This window comes from Protopterus annectens, chromosome 2.part0 (genome assembly GCF_019279795.1).
Source record: "Protopterus annectens isolate FY-2018-M chromosome 2.part0, PAN1.0, whole genome shotgun sequence".
In the NCBI taxonomy this organism is placed as follows: Eukaryota; Metazoa; Chordata; order Ceratodontiformes; family Protopteridae; genus Protopterus; species Protopterus annectens.
In genome coordinates, this window is record NC_056728.1 from 1800096883 (window position 1) to 1800106294 (window position 9412).

Consider the following 9412-nt stretch of genomic DNA (forward strand, 5'->3'; position numbering starts at 1 on the left):
CAGTGACAGCAATGAAAAAAGGAGAGCAGCAACAAACTGTAAGTAAAACTGATTTTAAAAAGAAGAGAGGAACAACTGTGAGAATAAGAAGAAAAAATAACACTGTAATATACAGATGTGTATGGGCCGATTCGGTAACTGTTCTAGGTTCTAGCTCAAGAAATGTGGTTCATAGGTTCATAGGTAGGTACTAGGTTATCGGCCCAAGGGCCTAACTAAGCCCAGCTAACAAGGTTCCCTGGCGTACGCCACCCATGAAAGTTATTTTCCTGTGCCACTGTCAAGCAGAGCCACAGAAGTGATCCCCGGGGTGTATTTCCTATTTCCCATCCACTCATCAAGATTTTTCTTGAAGAGTGCTAATGAGGAACTTTGCTTGATATAGTGCTTGGTCTTTTATACGTATAGAGGCTGAGACATTTTGTCACTTAACATTTGAATCTGAAGGACTGATTCTGAAACCTTTGGAATTGTGTATCAAAAAGGACATTTATTCATTCATTGAACTATTATTTGTTTTCTGCTAGTAACTTCAATGTTTAAAAAAAGGTTACTTTGCAGTTTAGAATTGATGAACTAGAAGAATAAGTTGTTAAAAATGCATTCAGGGTTTATGTGAAACTGTAGATAACACTGGGAGAGTTAGAGATGAGAGAAACTTATGGAGTGGAGCGTGGAGGTTGGAAGCTGTTTTGAAATGTGAAAAAAATAATGGTGAAGCACTTGCCAAGTGTTATTTTATGGCTGTTCAAAAGAACAAAATAGAATTTCTAATTTCTGTACAGTCATATTTTATTTATTCATTTAAACGTGTTTACTGGAAAACTCTGATTGGGAATTAAATCACCTTTTATGTGGAGGCCTGGAGAGAAATGCACCTTAGTTATATATACAAAGGTTTGGTATGCTGGCCAGCCTTAATCATGTTTCTTTGGTGGGGACTTTTCTCATTTAATTAAAGAAACATGTAACCTGTGTGAGGAGAAAGGATATATAGCAAGAAGGTGTATGAATGAATACAGGTTGTGTAAAAAAAGGGACAATTTTGGATGCCTTGTCAAGATGAAACATTAAATAATGAAAAAGAAGAGGAAAGGGAAAAATACATGAGAAAGGACAACAGCAGGATGGGGGAGAATGTGAACTAGGTGAAAAAGAAACAATAGAAGGAGGGGAATGACTGCAAACAGGAAGAGAGCTAAGGAAAAGGGACTGATACTAATATTTTTTGATGTTCTAGTCAGTGAAGTATCTGATTCTGGGGTTCAAGGATTATTTGTATATAGACCCAGGAGAAATATATTCAGTAGGAGAAAGAATAAACATAAGAAAATGAAAATTTAAAAATATTTCTCCTAAACTTAAAAATAAGGAAAAGCAACAATTTTAGAATGCTTTCAGTAAATGTGAACAGTATTAATAACACTATAAGAAGGACAGGGATACTGGAATTGTGTGCTAAATTTGATGCGGATACTATTCTATTAGAGGACATAGAATTGCTGACAAGTAAAGAAGGACTGCAAATAGAAAAGTTGTGGGGTGGAAATATAATATGGAACTTAGGAAGGGAAAGTCATTCTGGAGTGGCTGTGTTGTGCAAAATGAGGGAAAATACTAGATGTAACATTAGTGAGGATGGGAAGGCTAACTGTTGTGGATGTCATGTGGAGAGAACATGTTTATATAATTATAGCATTATATGCATATGTAACTAGCAAGGAAATTCAGAATCTGTTTGATTAAATGTTAGACTATATGGTGGTTTACATGAAAATTGTAATTGCAGGGGACTTTAATTGTGATTTAAGGGGAAGGCATAAAAAGAAAATGAAAGATGTAAAAATACAGGAAGAGATAAAATGTAGTAAATTTGCTGTGTGGAACAAAAGTCAATGGAATAATAGAAGGGGGCATTTGGATCAAAAATTTATTATTTTGTATTATCAGAAGACTTGGGGGTAGGAGATGCTGACATAGTTGCGACTTTTCTTTCAGACTATTTAGCAATATGAGTGGAGGTGATGGAAGAAAGGGGGTATATTAAAATAAGAAACAGAATAAAAAGAGTAAATGAGAAATTATGGAAAGAAATTGGAAAGTGGATAGTATTGCAGTTATGAAAGGATCATATGACCATGAAGGACTGCTATAAAAACTGGGCTAAGTGGTGGATTGAACTTAAAAAGAAGTATAAAAAGTGTTTTTTTTTTCAATGACATGATGATATAAGAAATGAGTAGATTGTGAAGCATGGGAACATTTGTAGAAATGTATTACAGACATATAAAAAGGTATTATGATATGAAAAATATATAAAATAAACTGAGAAAAAATATGTCATTACTGTTAGACAGTGATATTAATTACAAGGGAGAAAGGATGAGGTATCTGCATGCTTGGGTAAAATGGTAAATGCGGACATTAGTATAATGAGAGAAATGACAAATGTAAAAAGGAAGGTAAAAAGAACACAGGAGCGAATTATGAGTATAGCATGTGGAAAATATGTAAGAGCATATGGATGGAAATTAAGAGAGAGAGAATGGAAAGTAAAGAAGAAGTTAAGAAAGAATTTGAAAAAGAAATTGCTATTAGTGGATCGGCTGAAGTACTTAGGAAAGTAAATTTTGGTTCAGTATCAGGCCCAGATGGTATAGATTATGGAAAGTACAATAAATTAATAGACTGGCTAAGAGAATGCTTTGTAAATCTGCTGAATGAATGGTCAAAGGAAGGGTTTGCTTATGTAGAATTATGTAGTAAGATATTAAAATGTAATGGAAGAAAGATGAGAAGAATAAAAAAAATGGAGAGTCGTCACACTAAGTAACTCAGATTATAACATTTTATGGGAATAATACAGAGGAGCATGGAAGGAAGGATGAGGGATATTATGGAAGAAAATATACATAGCATAAAATGGAAGAGATGTCAAGAATTGTTACTGGTTGTAAGAGAAACTCTGGATGATGTTATAAGTAAAAGGAATGATGTGAAACTTATTGTAGGTGATCTTAGCAAGGCATTTGATACAGTAGGACATGATACTTTGTGGGATGTTATGAAGAAGTTTGGAATAGGTAATAGAATTCAGAGGGTATATATGTCAGCATATCAGAACAGTAGATTGAGAATAAGAGTTAGTGAAAAGGTGACTGAGTAAACAAATGTGCATGAAAAATGGTATAAGATAAGTGGAATATTGTTTGCACTACTGATGAATGCGATAGTGAGTGAAGTAGGTTATAAAATGAAAGATGCTAGACATGTGATGCAAAAGAAGGCGGTGATACCAGTAGTTTTGACATACACAGATGATACAGTTGCAGTTGCTAAGAACAAATTATGGATGAGGGAAGTGTTTGTCTGAATGGATTATTAAAGGAAAGGTGAATGACCTTGAATAAAGATAAAAGTGAGGGTTTGGGTGATATGGTGAAAATTGTGTGTGTGTGTGTGTGTGTGTGTGTGTGTGTGTGTGTGTGTGTGTGTGTGTGTGTGTGTGTGTGTGTGTGTTTCAATAAATGAAGTCTCCTTGCTAGGAATAAAATTTGGGAAAATTATGTAGTTATAACCCAATGGGAGGGGGTTGATAAAAGAAATAAAAAAATATGCATTCTGTGGAGGATGTATAGATTAGTATTAAGGGAAAGTGTTTATCTGGTGAATTTAGTATTAATGGGAAAATAGCATATATGTCAAATGTTTATATGATCCCAGTAAAATATGAAAAAGAAATAGTGCGATTGGTGTTTTCTTTAAAATGGGGTTCAAGATTAAACCCAGTGAAAAGAGGTTTTGCATATGAGTGGAGATGAAGGGGGATTGGGGTTACTAAATCCAGTTGTTTATTTTACTTCTTTAAATTCGTGTAGAATATTAAAATGGGTTAAAGAAGAGAATGATAATTTAATAGTGAGAATGTTTAAATATAAGTGAAGAAAATTCTGGAAGATGATGAGAATAAAAAAAAGAGAATAAGAATATGTAAATGAAGAAATTAAAAATGATTAAGAATAAATATAACATGAAAAAAAAATGATGATATAGCAAAAGATAGAAGGATGTGGTATAATAATGTTATGAAACAATGTTATTATGTAAATCCATGGGAACAATGTACCAGAAAAATTGTTAAAGCCATTAATGTAAGTAAAAAGTGGTGCACCAAGATAGTAAAGTGTCAGGACATCATGTGGACAATGGTAACAAATAAGCTACCAGTAAAGGAAAATATGCCATATAAAAAGAAAGTTAAAAGAGTATGTTTATTTTTTAGGGGAGGAAGAGAAAACAGAGCATTTTGTTTTTTTGAAATGTGAAAGAGTGGTAAAACTCTGTAAAAAAAAGTTGTGTGAAGAATTTTTTAGAATAATAACGATATAAACAATATAGACATGAGTATGATTATATACGGATATTAATATAAGAAGAAAGAATAAGGGAAAAGGGTAGATAAGCATTTGTTTTTGTTTTTTTGGAATGAACCACTGCATAAAATTTTGTTTAATGAGGAATAGATTTTGGGCAGATATATTGGAAAAAAAAATCAGATCATGGTTGTGGAAGAAGGAGTTAGGAGTTAATTATGGAAGAATAAGAATGAGAAAAGTTGTTATATACGAAAAATGATAAAACAGTAAGAAACAGAAATGTGCCTGTAAATATGTAAATAATGTTTTTTATTTTGTGCTAAATAAAGGACCCTCTACTCTTTTCGATAAATGGCATGGGATCTTTTACATTTCTGTGAGCTACCTCCAACTTAAGCAGATAGGACCTTGCTTTAATGTCTCATTAGAAGTACAACACACCGAGGAGTGCAGAACTCCCTTACGCTGGGCTGCAGTGTCAGCAATCCAACTACCTGGTGTGGGAATAGAACCCTACAGCCTTCTGCAGAAGATATGTAGGGAGAAGTATGTGGTGGCCAGAGGGATATGTGTTTCAGATAAGAAGAAGATGAACACATTGTGAAGGTCAGTGACATACTAGGAGAGCAGTCTGATGACAATTTAGAAGAAATGAGTTTGCAAAAGAGATATACTGTAGTTGGTGGAGTTGTGTAGGGAGAGGTGGAAGAAAGGGGAGAGGAAGAATCTAGTCAGATGGTTTCTTCTTGCTATTACCACACCCCTTCCTTGTCTGCATATATTTTTCTGTTGCCTCGTTTAACTTACTATAAAATAATGGCCATGATAGTCAGATATCATTCCCATGTTCATAGCTCCTGATTTATATCTGTAGTTTCAGCCTTATAAAACAGTCTGAATAATTTTGGAGCATTATTCTTATTAAAATATCCTGTTTCTGTTTGTCATTTTGCAATAAAATGATCCAAACTACCCAATTCCTCCTGAACGGAGGCATTTCCTATTTTGATGTTCATTATTAATTCCAACGATATTGAGTATATTTTCATTCCAGATTTTTTTTTTTCAACAGGATGGTGGTAGTTTGATACTATAGCAATAACCCACGCCTGGGTGTGGGTAATGCTGGATTTACCCACGGTTGGCGTGGTTTGGTCCCGAGGGTGAAGCCCGAGGGACCAAACAAAGACAACCGTGGGTAAATCCAGCATTACCCACACCCAGAAGTGGTTATTATTATATAATGACATTATTTAAGAAAAGAAATAATTACTTTTCTTAAATAATGGCATTGTATAATGCCTCTTTGCTGCCCTTCCGCAGCTGTCTGGTGTTCCGGCAGTTCTGATGTACTGCATGCCTACGCAGTACATCAGAGTTGGGCAAAAGCAACGGAGAACGCAAGATCTCCGTTGCTTTTTCGCTATGTTAAATGGGTTTAACATAGCGAGACAGCTTTAAAATAAGCAACGGAGATCTCTGTTGCTTATTTTAAAGCTGTCTCGCTATGTTAAACTCATTTAACATAGCGAGACAGGTTAAAAAAAAAAAGCAACAGAGATCTTGCGATCTCCATTGCTTTTTACACACTGTGTCACTATGTTAAAGGAGTTTAACATAGCGAGACAGCTTTAAAAAAGCAACGGAGATCTGCGTTGCTTTATTTAAACCTGTGTCGCTATGTTAAACTCTTTTAACATAGCGAGACAGTGTTTTATACTAACGGAAAAAGTCCGGGCGACCGGACCTTTTTCCGTTAGTATATTGAGGGATTTACAATGGGCACGCTGGTTGGACTGGCCAATCAGTGTGCACGTTTTAGAGGAGGCATTGTATAAAATGTTATATTCACTTAATGATTTGTCAGAGTAGTTTTGTGAACTAAGTTCTGACCATCATATCTTGGGACAGTGCAGATCACCATATATGTGTGCTGCTTTCCTATCAAAGTGAGCTTTGAGTTCCTCAGAAAGATCTAGTAAAGTCAGTGCCTATTAATTTCAGACACCTATAAAACACAATTATATTGTAAATAAGTTAATTTTAATTCTTATGTACAGAATTATTTCTATTATATTGATTTTATCTTGAACATAAATTGATATACTACTACTACCACTAGGCTTATTCTTTTTATTATGCTATTCTGAGTATTTTAATAGGTGATTTTTGCCATTGACCCATGCTTTGATTACTTTTATACCCTCCTAGTTGTTTATATAGAGACTGTTTTAAAAATCTAAAAAAACTTTATTGTTAATATTCTGTATGTTATGCTGTAAAACTATTAGAAAATACTACATAAGTTTCACTGATAAGTATACAAAATTTAGCAGGGCTAATAGGTAACCTGGAGCACATTAATAAAATACTGTGGTGGTCACAGCTAAGCTGCAGTGTTATAATTAATGATACATAACAGGACATAAAATCATACACACCCCTTTACCCTAAGTGCTGCTCCTGTCTCCTCTACTGTAGGATGTAGTTCTCACCAATTTCCTCCTGTACTGCAAAACAAAAACAAGAAATGCAGCACACATCACTTAAATATCCAGTTAGGGATAAAATACCTCTAAGGGAAATAACGTGGTGGTCAGCTCTATATACTTACAATACATCTCAGGGGCTTTCTCTATGACCTCTTCTTCTTATTGGCTTAGTAGGTCAGGATGGCACCTCCTTAAGTCATTGACACAATGCTGGCACTACTCACCAGAGTGGTGTATGCCAGTGGCATCAAACACAGCCCTGGCAAGACTGTTCTGGGTATCTACATTATAGTTGGGACCATCATAGGAGTCTGTAAACAGGTGCTTCCAGTGGTTCCTATATAGCAGGTGAAGAAAGTTATTGGTTTCTTTATGGTGGCACCTGGGAGACCTGCCACCATCAGTTTCCCTTGGAAGCCATGGCTTTTCACCAGGTCACAGTCCAAAGAACTATGGTAGCTCTCTTTTAGTGAGGTAAGTTGATGCTGTTGATTTGTGATGCACAAAACTGGCAGATATATAGCATGATCGGTTGGGGTGCCACCATTATACTGTGTGAAAATACATTGTGTGACATTATGGTGACAGGGTGTAAATAATGACATGACAACATTGTACAGGGATCGCAATACCTACATTTGTTAGTACATTTACTCTTTAGTGCTTATACAGGCTGCACAACTGCAGTGATTTCCCCTGTGGCCCTGCAGGAGTAACCGACCAGCCCATTCATTCTCAATGCACTTCCCAAGTGCCATGAGAGTTCACAAAGTCAGCTGAGCACCTTAGTGCAGTATTGGTTAATTTTACAAAGAGTTAAATGTGCAATTCAGGAACATTCATTTGGAGATGTTTAGCATAAGGACCATGTTAGAAGATTCAAAATGGTGAGATAAAACAGCTGCGCCTACAATGGGCCTAATCATGTTACAGAAGATTGAGAGACAACAAACTGTAGTGCAGTGATTTCTCTGAAGTTTAGCGATTACTACAAACAAGCTGTAGTGGTATTGCTTTACTTGTGTCATTTTATAACATCCATGGCATTGTGCTGCTGCATAATTGGTTATATTGCAGGGAGTCGCTGCTGTTGTAGGATAAGTTCAACACAAGTTATGAGGTTTCTGTCTTGTTACAGTTTGCATGTGCTATACTCCTGCCTGTAGGTCAGTGAACGAGAGTTCTATCCACTGTTGATATGAGACTATTAGGACATGTTCTATGGACTGATAATTACAACCACAACTGTGATAGTACTGCTTGGGTGATCTAAGTGGGGTTTACATATGTCATTTGTATAGTATACTATGGGAGTACTATACGTACTACTTGTCATTATGTTTGATTTACCAAAAATGTTGCTGCAATTCTGCTCTTGTGGGTTGTGTCTGAAGAGTAGAGGGGCTGCACAGCTAGCACAGTGCAAAGGTGTCCATGGAGTGACTTTTATTTACCGATGATCCAGTACATTACTGTTGTGTGCATACACCATGAGTCAGTTGCCTCTCCACCTCTATGTACTACAGACTCTGGGGATGCATTTGCAGTATTAATAAGCCACTGTGGTTGGGGACTTCCACTTCCAGGGAATCATTGCAGGTTTAGGTTATGGAACTCATGGTTCCTTCATCAACCATACTAGATTGGCCTCGGTGAGGAACCAGTGTAGGAGAAGGGCAGAGCCATAGTTAGCTCATCTGGCGGCTGGTGCCACTCACCCCTTAATGTAAGTAAAAAAAAAAAAGGTTCTATTCTCTGATCTGGTGCTCCTCCCTAGGAGGAGGAGTACCAGGTCCTAATGCCGTATGGTCCTATTACCCTCCTGCTTTACTGCCTGCCCTTGTGGTTATGTGAGGAGCCTAAAATTATACTTTTGAAGATGGGCATTCCATGGCCTATCTAACAGTCTGGATCATTGCCTTTATGCATCTGCATAAGGGAAACCTGCACAATCTGAGGTGATTGCATTCATATCCTGCCAGACACCCTTATTTAGGTCCAAAATCTACCTGTGGAATGCATATACATACTCTCTAAGAACTACTTGGGTGATGGAACTATGGGTCTGGATACAGTGAACCACACAGGAGCAGTGTATTTCACTGACAGTGAGGTTATAAAACAGTGCCACTATTACCATGTGCTGGCCTGTGCCATCTTCACAGTCAGGGGGTGTACCAAGATGCCAGTTTATAATGTTGTAGTCATCAAAGGAGTGCATGGAACCATTATGTGTGACTTTGTAGCCTATGCAGCTACAGATGTTAGGACCTGTGCCACATATACCCATGTGTGTTTCTTGCATCCCCCTATAGGTTGACATATGTATAGCACATCTACACAGATCCTAGATGTACATGTGGATAGTCCTCCATACCTATTGAAACAGCATACAGATCTTGCCAAGTTTTCCCCATTGCATGTGTAGCTGTGTAGGGGTCCATCTATTGCAACATTCCAACATCTCCCTTGCCTATTTCTCTACAGTTTTAGATCGTTATGCCCAAAGCTGGAAAACACAGAAAAAATAAACTCTCTTATGCA